Consider the following 19,848-nt stretch of genomic DNA (forward strand, 5'->3'; position numbering starts at 1 on the left):
CAGCCACGGCGTGCTGCATGTATTTGAGTTTGCCCAACTCTCAGTGTTTGCCAGCTCTGCTTGGGGCAGCCACCCCCTGCTTAACCATTCGCTACTCGTTTCTCGCTTCTCCCTTCTCTCTCCTCTCTTCTCCCACCTCCCATCTCCTTTCTCCTTTCGCGCTTCTGCTTGTTTTCTTTTTTGCTGGCTGCTTGTCTATCTAGCTGTGCTTCTGCTTCTGTGTTCCATTAAGAGTAGCTCTTGGGCATGAATGTCATCATCAGGACAAGTGTTGCAGCGCGCTCACATGGGACAACAACAGCAACAACACAAACGGCAACAGCATTTACTGGGGTGAAAGTAAAAATTACACTTGCAACAGCAGCTGCAGCAGTGGCAGAATTTTTGCAAACGTCAAAGGCGAAAACGTTGACGTTTCTGATCCTGGAGCTGCAAATTGCGCTGCTCCAGCTCCAGCTCCAGTTTCAGCTCCAGCTCCAGCTCCAGCTCCAGCTCCAGCTCCAGCTCCGACTCCAGCTCCTATGCTGCTGCTGGGGTTGTGCCAGCGCATGAGTTCGTTAAACCTTCAAGCATCGAAGCTTTCATTTCTTGACAAAACCCTCAACCAGAACAAACTACAGCATGCCAGTGGGGCGCGAATCTCAGCACAGCAGCAGCAGCAGCGGGAGCAGCAGCAGCATCAGTGGCAACGGCTGCAGCAGCTCCAGAGCGTCAGGTCGGGCCAAGTCGCGATACTCACATCACAGATACGTACTTTGAAGCCGTACGCTGGGGCTGCACGAGTATTCAGCCGTTGCGCACTCCAAAAACTTAGCTGCTCGCACTCGGCCGCGCCCTCGCCTTCGCCCTCGCCCTCGCCAAGTCGATGACTGGAAAACGCCCAGAGTCAAGCATATTGCGTTAAATTTTAATTAAGCCAGCCACACGCACTTTTTACAAAAGCAGGTGGAACGAGACGGGATGCTGCGCCTTTGTTGGGGCATAAGCCTCTGGATGCGTGCTCTGTGCACTGATTCATTTCTCGTTTCCAGCCTATTATGATTATTATTTTTATTTCCTTTTTCTAAATTGCTTAATTTGTTCTCATTGTTCTCATCATCATTATTATAATTACAATAATTGTCATTATATTTATAGGCATTGTAAATGTGAATCCGGGATTTAATATTCTTGCTTAAATTTATGCAACAGACATTCTTGATCAGAACGACAAGATATATCGAAACGAGACTTAAATACATACATACATATGTACATGTATTTCCGTTCATCATTCGCACAATGTCTCCTTTTATATTATCGATAAGGCACTTCATTGGCTAATTAACGATAATAATCGATATTTTCATTTTTTGCTTGTAAGCACATCTGAACTAGCACAACATCTGTGAATTTCAAATATACTAAGCAAGTTCTGTGTAGAAATTGTCAAAATATTTTGAAAGATAGGGACTTGTGTTATTCATCGAAATATATTTATTATTAGTGTTTTTTCTTTGTTATTTTAATTTAATGAGGAAAGCGCCTAAAGAGCAAAACTCATTTAATAATTGGACATAACCACCATTTTGCTTATTCGTGTACAAGATGCGTCGAGGGATTAAAGCCGAAGCTCTGAGGGTTCAGTTTACATATATCCCAGTCAGGTCAGTTCAGACTACATATATCCCAGTCATACTTTTCAAATATAGTCGCTAAGTCGCCCTTATTTTATATAGACATCATGAGTTCATTAATACTTAATAGTTGGGCCTGCCAAATCGAAAGTAGATGGATAGAGATAGAGAATGTAAGTCCATGTATGTAACAGCTACTGCAGCGATGCAGATACCAGACACCAGAACAATAAAACAGCTGCTCCAGGGTGTATGGCTGTTATTGATATCCAAAAAGGCCCAAACTTCCTCTTGTATAAAACGAAAATGATTAAAGATCAGGTTAAATGATCAAGACAGTGTATTGGCACTGGGATCGTTAGGAAATGCCTATAATAATCGAATACGTCTAAAAAATTTCCATGCCCTGGACCAGCCAAATAGATAGCTATACATAGATAGATAGCCGATAGTATAGATTGAGTACGCAGGAGCCCAAACTACCATAGTGAATATCAATTTGCTTATTATATAGCTTAAGGCAGATTGCAAAAAAAACTTGAATAAAAAAATAATAAATATATAGCTTTTACGACCTGCCCGTTGATCGGCAGTGTATTCGGTTGGCTTGCAGCAACGGCCTCCATTGACGGCTTAGCGAAGTAATATCCCATTGATGAGCCGCGTGATATTGGCAGTTAGGGAAAATTGGCAAGCAAGGAAAGTGCACAACTATCATTTTCCTTTATATAGACAGCTGATTATGTAAGCACCACACCAGGCCACTTGGACTAGCCATAATTGAATTCCAGCTGAAGTAATGAGTGCTGCTAGGCAATGCTCAAAGAGCTGAGCCCTGTTGCCTCATGCTGGGAGTAGGTAGATGGCGCCCGGTGCTCAAGTTTCCCTTATGTATTGAGTACTTAAATGTAATTAATGTTTTTGATATCGCATAAAAGGTGTTATTATTTCCCATAAGATAAATCCAAGCTGACTTCCATAGTTCAATTCTTGAAATACTTCTGAATACCATTCAGAGGGACATCGTTCAATGTTTAGCTGGAATGCCTACTAAATGATCGTACACCATCAGATCTATATAGATCTAGCTAGTCAGTCAACTCAATCACCTGACGCAATTAGTTTCTCCCTTCATCCTAAACGCTATATCGATGATTTACGTATAGAGTTCATATAAAATTACTCGAATATCATATCGTGTACTCCAACGATTACGTTTGGATGGATCTTCAACTTGAGTCAGTTGAAAGTAAGTTGACTACATTGTGGCAGCTATTAAAGTATTTTTTGCAGGAAGAAGCTGGAGCCAAGGCGGCATTACAGTGCTGATGATCCATGTACTTTTATGTGTGTGTGTAAGAGCTGGGATGAGGAGGAGCGGAAGAAATCAGCTCGAGGGGCTGCTGGAACCAGATTGGCCACTCGCCGCCTGGCGAGGCCAGGCGTTGTGCTAATTGATTCTGCCGCTTAAGTTTACAAAGCGTAATTTTTATTGAAATGCGAGCAGGGTAGCAAGCGAGAGCGAGACCAAGTAAAAGAGAGAGAGAGAGAGAGGGAGAGAGGAGCATGCACAGCCACCAATTTGACCTCAATGTGTCCGCGTCTGTGTCGGCTTCAAGCGATGGTAATCGTCTGATGGACACCAGCACGGGAACTGCCATTGCCATTGCCACTGCCTGTGGCTCTGTCTCTGGCACGGCGGCTGCTGTGAGTGGCATTCGCGGTGTGTCCAGTCGGTTCGCTGCTCTGTTTTGATGTTCGGTGCATGTCGCAGCATTTGTAAATGATATGCGCCGCCGCGCCAAGTGACAGCGCTAATGGGCAGTGAGGCTTTGCTGCAACTGTCTCAGCGCCTGATGAGTTGCCCGGCCGCATTGCACGCTCAATCAGCTGTGCTCAATAAACTATGAAGCTGCCTGGCATTGTTTGAATGCCAGTTGCAGTTTGCAGTCACAGCGCTCACTGCTGCAAACGATCCTCCCGGCCAACAGAGCCAACAGAGCCAATACAGGCAACCACAGGCTGCAGCCTTCAGGCAGCGCTAAGTGCTCAAAGTGTGTCGTCGTCGTCGTCGTCATCCTCGCACGTCCCACAAGTTGTTTGTCGGTTGAATGCTGTTATGTGCTGGTATGCAGCGCTTAACACGCCAAGTCAATTAAATGTTGCTTCCGCAACTTGGCCAAGGAAAGTGTAGCAGCCGAGCCAATCGAACGCTGCACGGCCGCCGTATTGGACTGCGGCACATAACAATAACACGTTGTTTGCAGCCCATGTTTGATGTATCACACCCTCAAAGGCGCGGCCAGGGGGGCACTATGGGAACGTCGACGCACTCGGTTAAGTGTCGATGAAGTGTTTATGGCATAAACAGCAACAACAACAGCAACTGCAACAAAAGCGGGCAACGTTCCGAGAGTCTGTCTTGGACCTGCAAGCGGCTATCATATATGCTCAAAACTTTATGGCAAGCCATTGTTGCAGTTGTTGTTGCTGTTGCTGTTGCTGTTGCGGTTGGCATCGGCATCGGCATCGGCGTCGACATCCTAGTGTGGCATGCGTGCTATGTACCCCCGGCTGCAATGTGTATCTGCAAAAACATGTTTATGGCTTTTTACACTTAACACCAATGAGTCCCCAACACCACCAACAACAGCTTCGTGTGGGTTATCGTGGTCAAGTCAGTGGCGCAGACGACAACGCAGATGACGACGCTGCTCTGCCTGGTGAAAGTGAGCCGTCTTCTTGGCTGGCCAACTAACTCACTGCACATCCGAGCAGCTCCCCAAAATGGCAAAAGCCGCGCAACATGCTGCAGTGGCAATGAAGTTGTTGGTGTCGTGCCAGGGTCTGTCCCCCTGCCCGAGTAACTTGGTGAATAATCTGCCAAAAGCTACAAAATTTCTGCGAGGGTCAAGCCAAATAACTAGAAATCATTTCCATGATTTGGTAAACTGTTTTTCTTTTTAAGGGGTTTTGTTTGCAGTCAATTTGTAGTAGAGTAGAGTAGAGTAGAGTAGAGTAGAGTAGAGTAGAGTAGAGTAGAGTAGAGTAGAGTAGAGTAGAGTAGAGTAGAGTAGAGTAGAGTAGAGTAGAGTAGAGTAGCGTAGAGTAGAGTAGGTAGAGTAGAGTAGAGTAGAGTAGAGTAGAGTAGAGTAGAGTATAGAGTAGAGTAGAGTAGAGTAGAGTAGAGTAGAGTAGAGTAGAGTAGAGTAGAGTAGAGTAGAGTAGAGTAGAGTAGAGTAGAGAGAGTAGAGTAGAGTAGAGTAGAGTAGAGTAGAGTAGAGTAGGTAGAGTAGAGTAGGTAGAGTAGAGTAGAGTAGAGTAGAGTAGAGTAGAGTAGAGTAGAGTAGAGTAGAGTAGAGTAGAGTAGAGTAGAGTAGAGTAGAGTAGAGTAGAGTAGAGTAGAGTAGAGTAGAGTAGTAGAGTAGAGTAGAGTAGAGTAGAGTAGAGTAGAGTAGAGTAGAGAGTAGAGTAGAGTAGAGTAGAGTAGAGTAGAGTAGAGTAGAGTAGAGTAGAGTAGAGTAGAGTAGAGTAGAGTAGAGTAGAGTAGAGTAGAGTAGAGTAGAGTAGAGTAGAGTAGAGTAGAGTAGAGTAGAGTAGAGTAGAGTAGAGTAGAGTAGAGTAGAGTAGAGTAGAGTAGAGTAGAGTAGAGTAGAGTAGAGTAGAGTAGAGTAGAGTAGAGTAGTAGAGTAGAGTAGAGTAGAGTAGAGTAGAGTAGAGTAGAGTAGAGTAGAGTAGAGTAGAGTAGAGTAGAGTAGAGTAGAGTAGAGTAGAGTAGAGTAGAGTAGAGTAGAGTAGAGTAGAGTAGAGTAGAGTAGAGTAGAGTAGAGTAGAGTAGAGTAGAGTAGAGTAGAGTAGAGTAGAGTAGAGTAGAGTAGAGTAGAGTAGAGTAGAGCCTGCATTTATTAATAGACTATGAGGAAACTCCAACAACTCCTTTGGATCATACAATGTGCTCGTGTAGCAGTCCAGTTAATAGCAGTTTGTCATTGTTTCTCCTGCTTTTTGTCTTCTTCTATTACACACGACTTCATTGCCGCCAGCACCAACAGCAGCAGCAACAGAAGCAGCAGCAGCAACTGCAGCAGTCCGGCTGCAATTGAAAATGTCAGAAAATTCTGCACAAACGACAGCCAAGCTGTGGCGTCATTCTCGAGCCTATGCGGCAGTGTCAAGTCGTAGCCAGCAGCGATCATTAACCATAAAGCAGGGAGAAGTCGAGATTGGCGCGGGCTGCGTCGTCGAGGTGTTTAAGGCGGCAACAAAATTATGGTAATTGCATGGCAATTGTAAGGCGATTGCGCATACGACGCGTGGTGCGCCAGTGACAATGACAAAATGTTTGGGCAGCCAGCCTGCTTAACTGGTTAACTGGTTGAGTTGACCCATTGCCAAACGGCTAAGACAACCAGCCAATATCAGCTGCATTGCTTTCCCACTGTTGCTCTGGCTCCGGCTGCGGCTGTTGCTGTTGCCGTGGCAAGCGCTGTTGTTGCACAGGCTGGCTATATAAATTAGCAAACGCTAAGCGAGACAATTTCACTGCACATTATGGGCCAAATTATCAATGCCCATAAAGTATTTCCTCTTTGGCCGCAGGCAAACACAAGGGAAACACCAGGAAGAGAGTATCAAATCAACTGCAGGCAGATGCTGCACCAGCAAATACCCTATAGCTCAACCGTTCAGCCAATACTCCTGGGACATGCGAGCCTCGCACTATCAACTCGTATCGACTCAAGTCTCGGTGTCGCACACGTGAAATAAAATTAAGATATGTATCAAATTTATTGTTAAATAATAGTACTGGCCCGCCTGCAGTGTTTACAGGGTATAATAAGATGCACAAGCGCTGGGGAGGCGCGCAAAATGCGTTCATCACGTTTCTGGCCGTTTAGTACGAAATAAATTTAAAGCCAGTTTGAGGCAGACGTTGCCAAAGACCGCGATGGGCACAAACGCTTAAATAATAAAGAACGAGCTGCGCCGGTGTAGCAGCCAGACGCCCACAAAATGCTAACAAGTAACGAGGGGAACACATAGTGTGACAGAGACGGAGGCAGAGCAAGTGAGGGATGGAGGGAGGGAGGTAGGTGGAGAGAACGAGCCATGTGAGCAAACGCATTCGAGGGCCCAAGTATTCGGAACTGGACCTCGAATCAGCGAGGTGGAGGTGAAGACTTTGGCCGCATGTTGCCATCTTGCCATGTTGCTCTGTTGCAGTTGCATTGCGGCTCTGGCTAAATAAAATCCGTTATAAATAAATGCACGTATTGCCATTACATTTCATTGTCTGGCAGCCGCAGAGATCCACCACTCTCTCTCTCTCTCTCTCACTTTCTGTCTCTGCTTTGGCATCGCTAACACAAAACGCCAGCGGTCACCACAGCCAACTTGGGATTGGGGCTAGAACTGAGACAGAGACAGAGCCTCAAAGTGAGACGGAGCCTGCGACTGGTGCCTTGTACCTGGTACGTAGAGCTTTTGGCATCCTGCTGCCTAAATGGCGTTAAATAAGGCGTTGATGATCATTATCAGTGGAACGACTCGCTGCAACTGAGACGCTGTTCGCGTCCACCGTGTCCACATCCCAGTCGACATCAACATTTGAGCGTCCGCAACGAGCGCGTCTGTAATCCAATAGCCCCATCACGTCGTCATCGACGCCGCCGTCGTCGTCGTCGTCGTCGTCCTCATCGTCGCCGCTGCGAGGTGTTAAATTTACCAGGCGCTAATGAAGTCGGCCCCGGCGTTCACAATTCAAATCGCAGCAAACCAAAAAGTTGCCATACGAAAAAATTAAGTAACATTTTTTTTTTTGTTTTTTTGGTTTTTGCTTTCGCCAGATATCATCCTCACGAATTAATATTTGCAATGGAGCGCTTCCCCGCGCAGCAGCGGACGACGCGCCGCGACGTGGCACACACAGAACAATCCGCGCCAGCATCTCTCGCTTTGAGTCTAATGAATGCCTCCAGCGCCTCCTCGTATTGCCGGCTGCTTCATTCGCTTCGATATTGGGCAACGCCTACCCAAAACTCATTTATAATTTTACGTGAATCGCCCCAGCCCCCATCCATAGTGGCAAATGTTGTGGTCGCATCCTCCATCCGTGCCATGTGCTTGGCTTCGATCTTTCCCAGTTCTCAGTTCCCAGTTGCCAGTCGTCAGTTGGCAGTTGGCTCTGCCAAGTTCACGATCGTGCTGCACGTTTTGCGGCATTATTTACGGGCACAGAGCCACAGCCCCCCTCCAGCCCCTGCAGCAGCAGCAGCAGCAGCTGCCTGCCCTCGTCTCTGTCTCTGCCTCTAAATGGCAGCCCAAGTGGCTCTGGTGCCCACTAACAAGTTACCGATTGGTTGCTGCCTGCTGCCTGCTGACTGCTGCCTGTTGCAGGCCCCGCCCTGCTGCCCCCTTGCCGCATTCCTGTTGCACATTCACTCCTTTGCCAATAATCATAATAATTTACGACCACCCAACAGCGATTGGGGGCAGCGCTCGGATGTGGAAGCTGACAGCATTTTGTAAGCATTTTGTATTGTTTTATAACACTGTTGTTCCTGTTCTTGTTCCTATTGTTGTTGTTGTTGTTGTTGTTGGCACAAGTGTTCCGCTCCGTGCAGTTGAGCGTGCGTGAGCCAGTCCCACTCACGCGCTCGAGCCTGGCCAAAAAACTAAAAGCAAACTTCAGTTCGTCTAGACACGTTGCATATTGAGAGTTTTCCGGCTAGAAGTTTTTGCCAGTTTTGTTTTTTTATTTTTGATTTATCCATAGTCTGTTTACAATAGAAGTGCAATAATATACCCTGTATATTTAGTCAACCACTTGTAAGGGTATTATAGAACGTTCCCATTTATAAAGTACCTAGCTCTATTTCAGATTTCAGTTCAAAGCGATGATGTCATTAATAATCAAATATTGCATTAGAAAATAAGACACGAGAAATATTTTCTTTAATTTTAAATTGTAATCCCAAAAAAGTCCTTTCAGCTATCTATCCATTGTGACCATATTTGACACCGAACGGAACCCATCGATGACCCAGGAATAGAAACATGGAACGCCTACTGATAAGCTATGCCAAGATCTCAGTCGATTCAATCCGCTGGCCATTCCAATAAAGAGGGTATATGCCAGTCAAGCTGAAACCCAACTAGGGCATTCGCACTTGTGGTTTATGGAAATGTTTATGTTTTGTTGTGGAATAAATCGCTTCATTGGCTCCGCAATCGTCTATGTTGTTAACGTTTAATGGTCTATTAACTACTTTAAAAAACAAAAAAACAAAAAACAACAAAAACTTGCAATATCATAACATACATACACAACATTTTTCCTCTTTTTTCCATAATAAATTAAATTATGAAATCCCTTTGGGATGGTTCGATTGGCCGTTTAATTGTTTTTGTTTTAACATTTTGTTTATTGTTTGGTCTTTGGCTTTATTTCTGAATAAATATTTCGATATGCATGGGTTTTCACTGGATTATGCAATAGTAAATATATAGTCAGGAAGTAGACGATTAGATACCCTAGCGATCGGGGAACATAGAAGTAACGCGATGTCTGTCTGTGATGTCTTGGGGGAATAAAGTCAACAGGCAATCGTAAAGCTTGATTAGTAATTAGGGCCTTAATTTTTTATGTTTATGTAAAATAGTGGACTAATATTCTAAAAAAGATGTTCCTCATGGTCCCTTTGTATATCACAGAGAAGTCATCGTGAATTCAAAAATCGAGTTGGTGGGTAGTTTAATCTAGAATGTCAAATCAGAGTGTGGAGCAAAGTTGCTTGAACTTAATCTATTTTGATTGTGCTATTTACTTTTTTTTTAAATTTATTTTTACTAAATTCGATGCTCGCATCAATTAAATTCCCAACGTACTTTACTCATCTAGTCTTTTATCATATCAGCAGAGTTTCTATCCAATCAATATATCGTTGAATGTCCCCATCACAAATCAGTCATTCTTCAGTTCATATCAAACATTCATTATTATAAAATTAATAACTTTACTCCACAAATACAGTATATATATATATATATATATATATATATATATATATATATATATAAGATATAGTATATAGTATATATATAGCAGATAATCTTGCATAGATATTCCGAAATCTTTATTAGTATAAATCTACTCTCTAATTTTAATATTGATAAATTATTCACTACTTGAAAGAACTATAACAAAATGATTCTCATTCGATACTTCTTGAACCAAACCTTACTGAACAATGTTAAGTTTCGGCTTCAACTATTGATGGTTCGAGAATTTACACAATTCGTATATATATATATATTGTATATATGAAGAATGCTCTCTCATATTCACAAAACAATTATGCCTTTTTGGGCATTTTACGAGCGAGCAGGGTACAGCGAGCCGGTTTCATCCGTATATACTACATATAGTACTCCTTCTCTCGGCACACGGGCATGAAAAAGAAAACCGCAAAATTAATTTCAATTTGTAATTGTCTGCGGTCGAGACTAACCAGGGTAGGCAACAGCCTTTGGAGACAGTGGCTCGCTCGGCAGTGGAACACTGTGGCAGCAAGGTGCTTTTGATTTGCCCACAACTTGCGGCTCATCTTTATGCCGTAATTAAAACCAGGGGCGTCTTTATTGAATTAGCTGATGGATCACTGGAGAGCCGATGAAGGATGAAGCTGCACAGCTGAGAGATATTTGAAACCTATTTGAATATACTTGAAATAATTAAACGGAAAGCAGAAACGATTTAAGACCTTAACTAAATATGCTCAAGTGACGTACATTTGCGCCTAAAGGCTTCGACTTCGAAAAAAGGGGCGTGACAACTGATCAACAACAACGACTGGGCGGGCAATGTCGTCGCGATTCGCTCCGCAGCAGAATTCATTTCAAATGCAACATTATGGAGCAGTCATTGAACTGTCAAAGGAACCGAAAGCCGCCAGCTTGTTTTGTTGCCAAAAGAGTTAAAAGGCTCGACCGGCAAAAACTACAGCCGAATTGTGTTTACTTGTGCGTGTGTATGTGTGTGTGTGTGTGTGTGTGTGTGGTTGTGGGTGAACTTTTGTCGGACATACAATGAATTTTACATTTTAAAGTATGAAATCCGCCGGGAACTTAAAATAAAAGACCAAAAATCCCAAAAATTTACTGCACATATATTATATTACATAGAGGGAGAAGACAATCTGTCTTCTTCTTCTTCTTCTTCATCCAAGCATATACATATTATATATGTATGTATAAGGACAATGACAATAAGGACAGCAAGGCAGTAATAAGGTAACAGAAATAAATAATCATCAATAATATCGTTTATGATAATGAGATTTACTTAATCTAACAGAATGTAGATAGAATGTAAGCTCAAAATATGTATAAAGTCTATAACTTTGTATTCTTAGAATCTTCAAATTAAAAAAAAAAGGAAATGGACTTGCTATTTAGAATCCCTAATTCCCACAGATCCAACTATTCTATTATAAATGACTTATTTACAGGAGTGGCACATTAAAAATACCCTGTAAATTTCTCCTTAGCACTGGTCAGCAATGATATATCCACATCCACTATAGCAACTCCAGCATCGACAATTCTGCTGTTAGAAACAGAATATGTAAGTAATCATATACTGCTGATATTCTCATGTACCACAATTTCTAAGCCTGTAAGTGTATCAAATTAGAAAAAATTTATCCTCCCATACAAGCTGTGCTTTCTTTAATAATAAAGAGAGGAAACTTATTTTGCCGTGGAATAGTATAATGAAGTCATTTCAACCCAATCGCAATACGTTTACTTGTTTATTGACGACATTTAGCAATAAAAAACTAAAAATTGTAATATTTTCAATCAAATGGCTATAATAGTATGCAAATGATTTGATCCATAAACTGATCTTGAGTTCGCAGCCCTGGTTCATAAAGAGTTACGTACTTACCTACACATGCTTGAAGACGCTTATGCAATTGAATGTGTTGATGTGTGTGTATGTGTGTGTGTGTGTGTGTGTGTGTGTGTGTGTGTGTGTGTGTGTGTGTGGGCTATGCAAACGGAAAGTGTTGACCAACAGGCCGATGATCATGAGGACAACGAGGACTCTGGCCAAAGGCGTCACGCGTAACAAACAGATAACAATAACAACATGACGAGAGAAAGCAAATAAAATACGAGCTGCGAGCTCGCAAAGAGAAAAGAAATAAAGAAGTGGAAGGGGCGATTACATAAATTCATTAAAATGGTTGCAAAATGGAAGTCAGGCAAACAGCAGCCGCAACGTCAGGGTGGCAGGGTGTAGGAGCCAGACGGCAGGAGGCGAAAGGCGGAAGGCGGGCGGCAGGCGGCAGGAGTCAACAGTCGATACGGACTGTGACATGGTAGCACAGCAGATAGACAGGACAGCTAGAGGCAAAGGCTAAAGCAAGCAGTAGAGGGCAAATACTCGAGGCTCTATATATAGCTTGGTCAAACGTTGCCATATGCCAGATGTCAGTTGTCAGCCCGGGACAAGGATGAACGGCAACGGCAACGGCGACGGCGACGCCAATAGCATTGACTGCGCACGCACACACAAACCGAATACAGTGTACGTTCATACCCTGTACGCAGCCGAAGGCGGGCCATATTGCACTCTAACCAGTTAAAAGTAGGTGACTGACTGATATGCCCTGTGTGATTAGATAAATAATATAGCTTACACTCCATAGCTTTTAATAAATTTGTATTTTGTATATATTTAAATCTATATATAAACCAATATAATATCAATTAAAGCTCTCATGTCATATCCTGAATTTAATTTTAATTAATATATTTTTGAGACTGTATTTATTTGCCTTTTTATCTTGGTTTCTATGAACTAGGAACAAACATCATCTCGAAACTATATACAGGGTATCTGTAGGTCGCGCACGCTTGACTGGAGCACTCTTACTTGTTTTTACTACAAAGCTTGATCAAGCACACACATTGGACGTGCAACATGCACCATGTATGTCTCTCCTCCTCTGTGCGTGTGTGCGTGTGTCTGGGTGTGTGTGAGTGTGTGTATAAATCTGCGTACGTGGCGGCATTCGGGCAGAAGATTGCTTAGCCAGTCATCGTCATTCAGAAGGCAGTCACACAATGGTCAGCCCGAGATTGAGGCTGTTTGCTCCTGCTGCTGCTGCTGCTGCTGCTGCTGCTGCTGCTAGTGATGGCTGACGATAATGTTGCATGACAATGCCAGCTAGGTCTAATGCCTGCAACAGCAACAGTGAAAGAAACGGCAGCGGCCCCAACAATACAACGCTGAGAATGACAGACAGAGAAGTTCACAAGTTCAAACGCAGACGCAACGGCTTGGACGTGGACCAAATTGCTATGCCATGCCCAAAGCCCACTACCAATACCAGCCGCAGTCACAGCCACAGCCACAGCCACAAATACAGTTCCAACTCCGATTCCGACTCGGACTCCAACTCCAGCTCCAACTGCAACTTCGACTTCAATTCCAGCTTCAGCTGCAGTCGCCTCCGTTTCAAATGTTGCGTATAAAATGCGCATAAATAAAATGCTTGGTAGCAGGCGATTGGGCAATGCCAGCGCGCAAAATATGCAACGGACGTGGCAAAAAGCATTGAAAACGAGCCACATCACTAAACGGTACTTTTTTCGAAAGCAAAAAGCAAAAGCCAGAAAGCCAGAAAGCTAAAGACTGCACCTCATAATATATGTATACACGACCCCTCGCCATCCCAGCGCATCCCTTTTCAGGATTGCACGCTGCGCATGCGTGTCGGAGCTTAAATGCCTTTGGCATACGCCAAGTGCGAGTCGCGTCTCTGTCTATCTGCCTCTGTCTGTCCATCTGTCCGTTTGTCTGTCTGTCTGTCTGTCTCTGTCTGTCTGTCTCTGTCTCTGTCTGTCTGTCAGTCTGCCTGTACCTGATGAGCTACAGTGACGTCTTCCGTTAGCATAGCAAAGAGCATCGCAGCTATGTCGTTACACTCGAGTGCAGCATGCATCATCAGCGCAAGTTCGGACCACAAAGCTATTCTGGCTTTACGCATTCTACATAATGTTATGGAAATGCCATTGAAAGTAGAGGGATATAAGCTAAACTTATTTGCTATTGCAATATTTTCTCAATTTCTCAAGTGAAAAGTGAAAACCTTCTTAAGAAAGAGTAAATGGGATTATCTCAGCACATTTTGAGAATCGAATAGAACAGCTGTGCACTTTCATAATAATATAAAATGTAAAGTGAACTAGTTCCAATCATCCATTCTTTTTTCCTAATGACTTCAGAGCAGGTTTATCTCCATATTTCTTAGAGTTCTGAGTTCGAGTCTTCAGCTGAGTATCGTCAGCTGCCGAAACACTTTGTGTCTTTGTTGTCCCCAGTTCGCGGCTTGCAGCATTAACTATTGACGCTTTGTAGCTGTATAATAAGTCCGTTGAAGTGCAGCTTGCTGTGCCTCGCGGATATCTGCTGAGAGTTTCGAGCTTGGCAGAGTCTTGAGTGGCATCGCATGTGGCAAATGCATTAATTAAACAGACTTCGTGGCAATATGGTAGGAATACATACACACATACATACATACATAGCAAAGCTTGCAACGCTTATGTTGGCATTATCTTTATTGTCAACATTATTAACCTCATCATCGTCATCATCGTCATTGTCATCATTGCCATTGCCATCATGATGATTGTGAGTGAGTGCAGCAGCATTTGAAATGAAGCCATTCCTGATGGCAATAATAATTTAGTCAGCCAGGCGACATCGTCAACGCAATTTGATGTTGATAATTTCATTAATTAAAACGCGCACATCAATTGACACCAGCAACAACAGCAACAACAGCAACAGCAGAAGCAGCAACAGCATCAACATAAACAAACGACTCGAATCTGTTTTGAAGTGTTGGAAATTGAGCGACGAATTGAAGTCCCATGGAGTATCCATACGAGTTTTACGGACTCGACTTGTCTCGACTTGAATTAAGTAACTTATTCGACTGACTGCTGCTGTTCCTGCTGCTGCTGCTGCTGCTGCTGTCAATAAGCCGACTGCCAACAATAAAGCACCATTAAAATGCTGATGAAGTGGAAATGCAATCTGCCAGCCGCGCCTGTACGCCTCCTTGGCAAATGTGGCGGGAAGTTTTTATGGCGGAAATACGAGTAGTTGATTAATTTTGCATCCCCGGACCCGGACCCCGACTCCGGCAACCAGGCCGCCAGCTAAACTCTTAAAAGTTATTAGCCTGGCTGCCAGGCCGGGATTAGATTGCCAGACGACCCTCTAAAGTGCCAACAACAACAACAACTACAACAGCAACAACAATGTTGTTACACAGCTCGTTTGGCATTAACAGAATTTGCAAATTGCCGGAGATGTTCCCATTGCTGTTAGCCCATTTAATGGGCTCCATGGCCAATTACAAATTGATAATGCGATAGCAGCCATGACATAATCAGCCAGCTGACCCACAAACCCCATGCAAGCAACCTGGGATCGCACACGAAGCGCCACAGCAAGCGGATCTGACAATGCAAAGTGCAGCACTTGTAGAGCAATTAAAATCAAAGTTCCCTATTGGGAACTATTAGCCAACTACAAAATATATCCCAGTTGAATGCATAGGAAAAGAACAGAGCCCGATCCATCAGAATACCGTCAAATTTACTTTATAATATCCAACTAGCTCAGCATAGAGGATTGTACTCCATGGATATAGAGATAAATATAGTTATAAATGCATCATAATTTCACACATCTCAGCAGCCAGACAAACTGAGTCATACCTCATGCCATACACATACAACATATACAACTCATATACCCTCCCACGCAGGCCACATGTCCAGGGTACACGGAAAAGGAAAACATACTTGCAGTCGACAGCGGGACATGCAGCAATAAAAAGCCATAGAATTTAACAATTGTGAAAAGTCAAGAAACTACAGCAAAGAGCGACAAAAAACTTTTATTGCCGTTGTCCGATGCCCGGGGTCCGGGGTCCAGGGTCCGGAGACTGAGGCTGGAGGCACCGCGGCTAGCGGCGAATTAAGAGAGAAAGGTGGATACATTCCTTGACAGCTTACCCCTCCGCAAAGGAAGTGCAACAAGCAAACTTTTGTTGCACACACAAGTGGCACAAAGGAAGGCCACAGGCATGGCTGGGCAAGTACAACATTCAAGCCGCTGCATATCCTCCGATTGCAGAGCCACAAAAAGGTGAAACCGTTTACGGGCTTATTAAGGCAGCGATAGGGGATCGCCTGGGGCCAGCAGAGGAAGTTTATAAGTGAATAGGGCACCATACCATTAGCAAGCCGACCAGAACTCAACCGTTTATTTCCAAAGGGCGACTCCTCTCGTACAATTTCGCCGCCAAGGACTACGGCTGGGTGAGTAAGCAAACCTGTGTATAATGGAATTACCCAATGATTTTTGTACATAGGGCCTGCAATTATTTAAGTGAGTTCAACATAAACTATACACATTCTTCTTAAAACCAAAAAATGGCAAATTACGGAGCAAAAGTTGTTCCTAAATAGTGTCCCTGCACCTGCAAGTTCCTTCCCCTTCATCTTTTGCATTATGATTTATTAAATTAAGTTCAGGTGAAAGTGATACTCCAAACTAGGTCTAACCACATTTAGCTGATCTATCTAAACATCTCAAATTATCATTTAAATAGCCAGAGAGATGACCAATCAATGCCTAATAAGGCCAGTTTAACCAATCTATTTCTGTTTTAGCATATATATCTATCTGTGCATCCATCTATCTATTCATAGTATGAAACTAAAATAACGCAAACAATTGCCGAAAAAAATATATTTTTTACTTGGACTTTGAACCATTACTTGAGTAAAACTAAAGAGATTTCCGATCTGTATTAAATAAATACATATTTAACAAATTTAATAAGTACAGAGACTATGCAATTTTAACATTTTGCTTAGATTTCCGATTACCCCAACTCATTCTTATAGGATCTACTCTGAACATTTTTTGAAGTTACTGTACGTAGACTCCAGACCATGACCTTTTTCAATGGATTCGGCTCATAAAAACCTTTTTCAATAATTAATTTCCCCTAGTAGAGTGCTTGGAGCAGAAACTCTTAGTAGGGCTCATAATCTTTCCTGGTCGCGCATTCCTCACTATGGCACTCTTATGGCACTTATACCATTTAGCTGTAAACTATAAATCCCAATATCTTCTAGCAGCTTGGGCCGCGTGAATTAAAGAATTCCCTATGTATGTGCAACTGATTAAACAGTCTTAGGAGCTCAGCTTCACCCGAATGCATGTTCCATACTGGGCAACAGGAAATTCATGCTCCTAATGTCACATGCAAATGACGTTTGGCTGCACCGGCTAATGGGCATTTGGCAAATGCATAAAAGGAGGAATTTAATTTAAGACTACATTAAACTCACCAGAAATTAATAAAGCTCCTCCGGCCCACAGCGAAGGCAAATTAGACGCTGTGGGAGTTCCAGGTGCCCGGCCGTCTATAGACTATATCCAAAGCAATTAAAATGCGTAATTAAATTGAATGCATTTAGGGATGTCAGCCGATCTCTCCAGGGTATTAAAAACTCGGCCTCTGCTGTGGCTGCCGTTGCATTTGATATTTTGACAGTTTGGCATTTGTTGTTCGTGTCGCAATTGTTGTCGATCCGCTGCCGAATGCTTGCCGTGTCACTGCTCAGCTCCCAGCGGACTTTAGTTTGATTCCGAGTTTACAATTTATGTGATTAGTTTTTTTTCCTTCTATTTTTTGCCGTTTTTCGTTTTTTAATGCGCTACTTTTACATAAGATTATTCTTCCTCTCTCTTTCTCTCTCTCACTTACTATTTATATGGCACTTGAAAAATTTTTGAATAACTTTTTTGTATTGTTGCTTAAATTATTTGGCAGGTATTGTCTTTTCAGTATATAAATTATGGCTTCATTCGTTTATATGATCTGTAAGAACGGAAAATACAAAAATTATTATATAATTATTATTATTAATTATATTTTAGTATTTTATAAAAATTATTAAATATATTATATTGTAAATAAAGTCTGTAATGATGCACAAGCATATATGTATATTAGCTAAGTAGATGAAACCTAGAAATCATATTTAATTTGCAATAGGAATCTGGAGCATATTTATTATAATAATTGAAGGTCTAAAAATTATCCCTTAATCTTGGGTCTCCGCCCGTATGCCTGTCTGTCCCTCCTTAGATATATATATTATAAGAGCTAGTCACTCAAGTAGTTAGTAGGATAGAGTCAGCTAATTAGATCATTGAGCTCATTCAACATATCTCGTAAAAATTTCCCCCTACCCTATTTAACTGAAAAGCTACTCATCAGGATTTTCAGGGTATCTGCCAGTTAGGTCACAGTTTACTTTTCATATCCAATAGATAAAACAGCTTTGCTTACATGGATTCTTAAGCTGTGTCGATAGCCACGTTGCTGGTAACACCGTCTTCTGATCAGAAGTCGATTCTGAATATCTATATTGATGTGGCAAACGTAAACGAAAAATGCAATTTGGTTGCCGCAGCGGCGGCGCTGATTGGCCACAAGTTGAGGCACTTAAGGGCCACTTAGGCGCATGCATTAGCTAAGTTACGCCCACCGATCGGCGCAGGACCAGTCGGCTTTTAACTAATCAACATTGTAATTTTTCTTAGCGCAAACTTTACGGCTACAAAATTGCAGCAGCAGCAGGAGCGGCAGGAGCAGCAGCAAACGGCTACGGCTCGAGTAAGAGAGTCTGCGATTCAGAGGAACTTTTATTACGGCAAGGCTGTGAGGATATGGCTAAGCATGAGGACCCAAGTGCCAAGTGGCTGTGCGTGTGCCTCTGCCTCCGCCCTGTACCACTGCCTATGGCCGCGTGGGGGAGGCGGCGCAGCTGAGCCAAGCGCACTTCAACGCCGAGCAGCTGAAATAAAAAGCGGCAGAAATAACTATGTTGAAATCACTTAGCTTACAAAATGCAATAATATGCACAACCTCGAAGTCGACGTCGACGTCGACATCCAATGCAAATGCAACATTAGTAAATTTTACTGCTTTGTTGCGGCTCTTGTTGTAGTTGCTCTGTTCTTGTTGTTGCTGATGCCAAGCCAGAGCCAAAGGGCATCTATATGCATGGAAATGCGGAGACCGAAGGAGCTGAGCTGCAACGGCTTCACGACTATCCGCATAGCCTGCACTGCAATTGCGAAACAGTTATAAAACTGTATTTGTGCCAATGCTCCAATAGAGAAACTCATAGAGACAATCTGATAAGAATCGCAGTTGGACAACTGCGGCTGAAACCAATTTATAATTTAAGAATATGTCAAAAACTCATTTACCGCGTTTGCTGGCACAAGCTCTGTTGTGCTGACTACCCTCTCTGCTATTTGCATAACAGGGTATCACACAGACTGCCTGAGCAGAAGTAGCGGAAATACAAAGCCATAGTTAATGTAAAAGCCAAAGCGGATTGCTATTGCATGAGAGCGTTTTGTGCGCTTTGCCAGCGCGTTTCAAGCTTCATTGAGCCCCCCATATTACGGGGCGCTCAAGCCCCAGATGGGGCTAGGCACACACACACACACACGGGCTAAGGCGAATTGTGTTGTACAAAACATAACGAATTGGCTACTCCAACTGTTAATTAAGCATTATAAACAAGGCTCCCAACGAACGTACGGAGGACTCTGGCATTTACCTTGAGCCAAGAAATTTAATAGAAGCTCATTTTGAATGTTTAATATTTAGTGTAACCAAATATATTTAAGTTTATATACATGATATAATGCAGTGTAAAGAACAGGCCTTCTAGGTTCAGATCTATTATACAATATATATAAGTAGATATTTATATAGCACAGCTTAACATTTTTAAATGAATTTATATATTCTTAATAGACCTAGGAAGTGCGGAGAGCAGCTCCTCTAGAGTCAAGCCTAGGCAATCGCATAGTCTCAAGATCCACAGTTGGATGATAACAAGTATTTACGGTAGAGCATCTAGCTGGCGACTGTTGTAACAGCCGATGGCTACTGGGAATGCAATGTGGCGCATGCATGTGCACTTACACACATGCATTTTGGCCCTAAGGTGCCCCACGGTGCCTGTAAAGTGCGGTGTTGTACGTAACTCGGTTGGGGCCTTCTGCCGGGCTGCCCGTGTGTGGAGAAGTCAAATGCGCTTATAACAC

General features: G+C 43.0%; 1 protein-coding gene across 1 annotated transcript in view; it reads right to left on the bottom strand.

The window, feature by feature from the left end:
• LOC108656729 (uncharacterized) overlaps nucleotides 1-17,569 on the bottom strand; it is a 134,984-nt gene extending 117,415 nt beyond the window's left edge. The window contains exon 1 of the mRNA XM_089264937.1: nucleotides 17,064-17,569. The gene's annotated coding sequence lies outside the window, so the exon portion shown is untranslated. The remainder of the gene's footprint in view (nucleotides 1-17,063) is intronic.
• Nucleotides 17,570-19,848: the final 2,279 nt, after the last annotated feature.

The sequence above is a fragment of the Drosophila navojoa genome, chromosome X (assembly GCF_054131105.1).
Source record: "Drosophila navojoa isolate 15081-1374.11 chromosome X, UAZ_NAV_1.0, whole genome shotgun sequence".
NCBI lineage: Eukaryota > Metazoa > Arthropoda > Insecta > Diptera > Drosophilidae > Drosophila > Drosophila navojoa.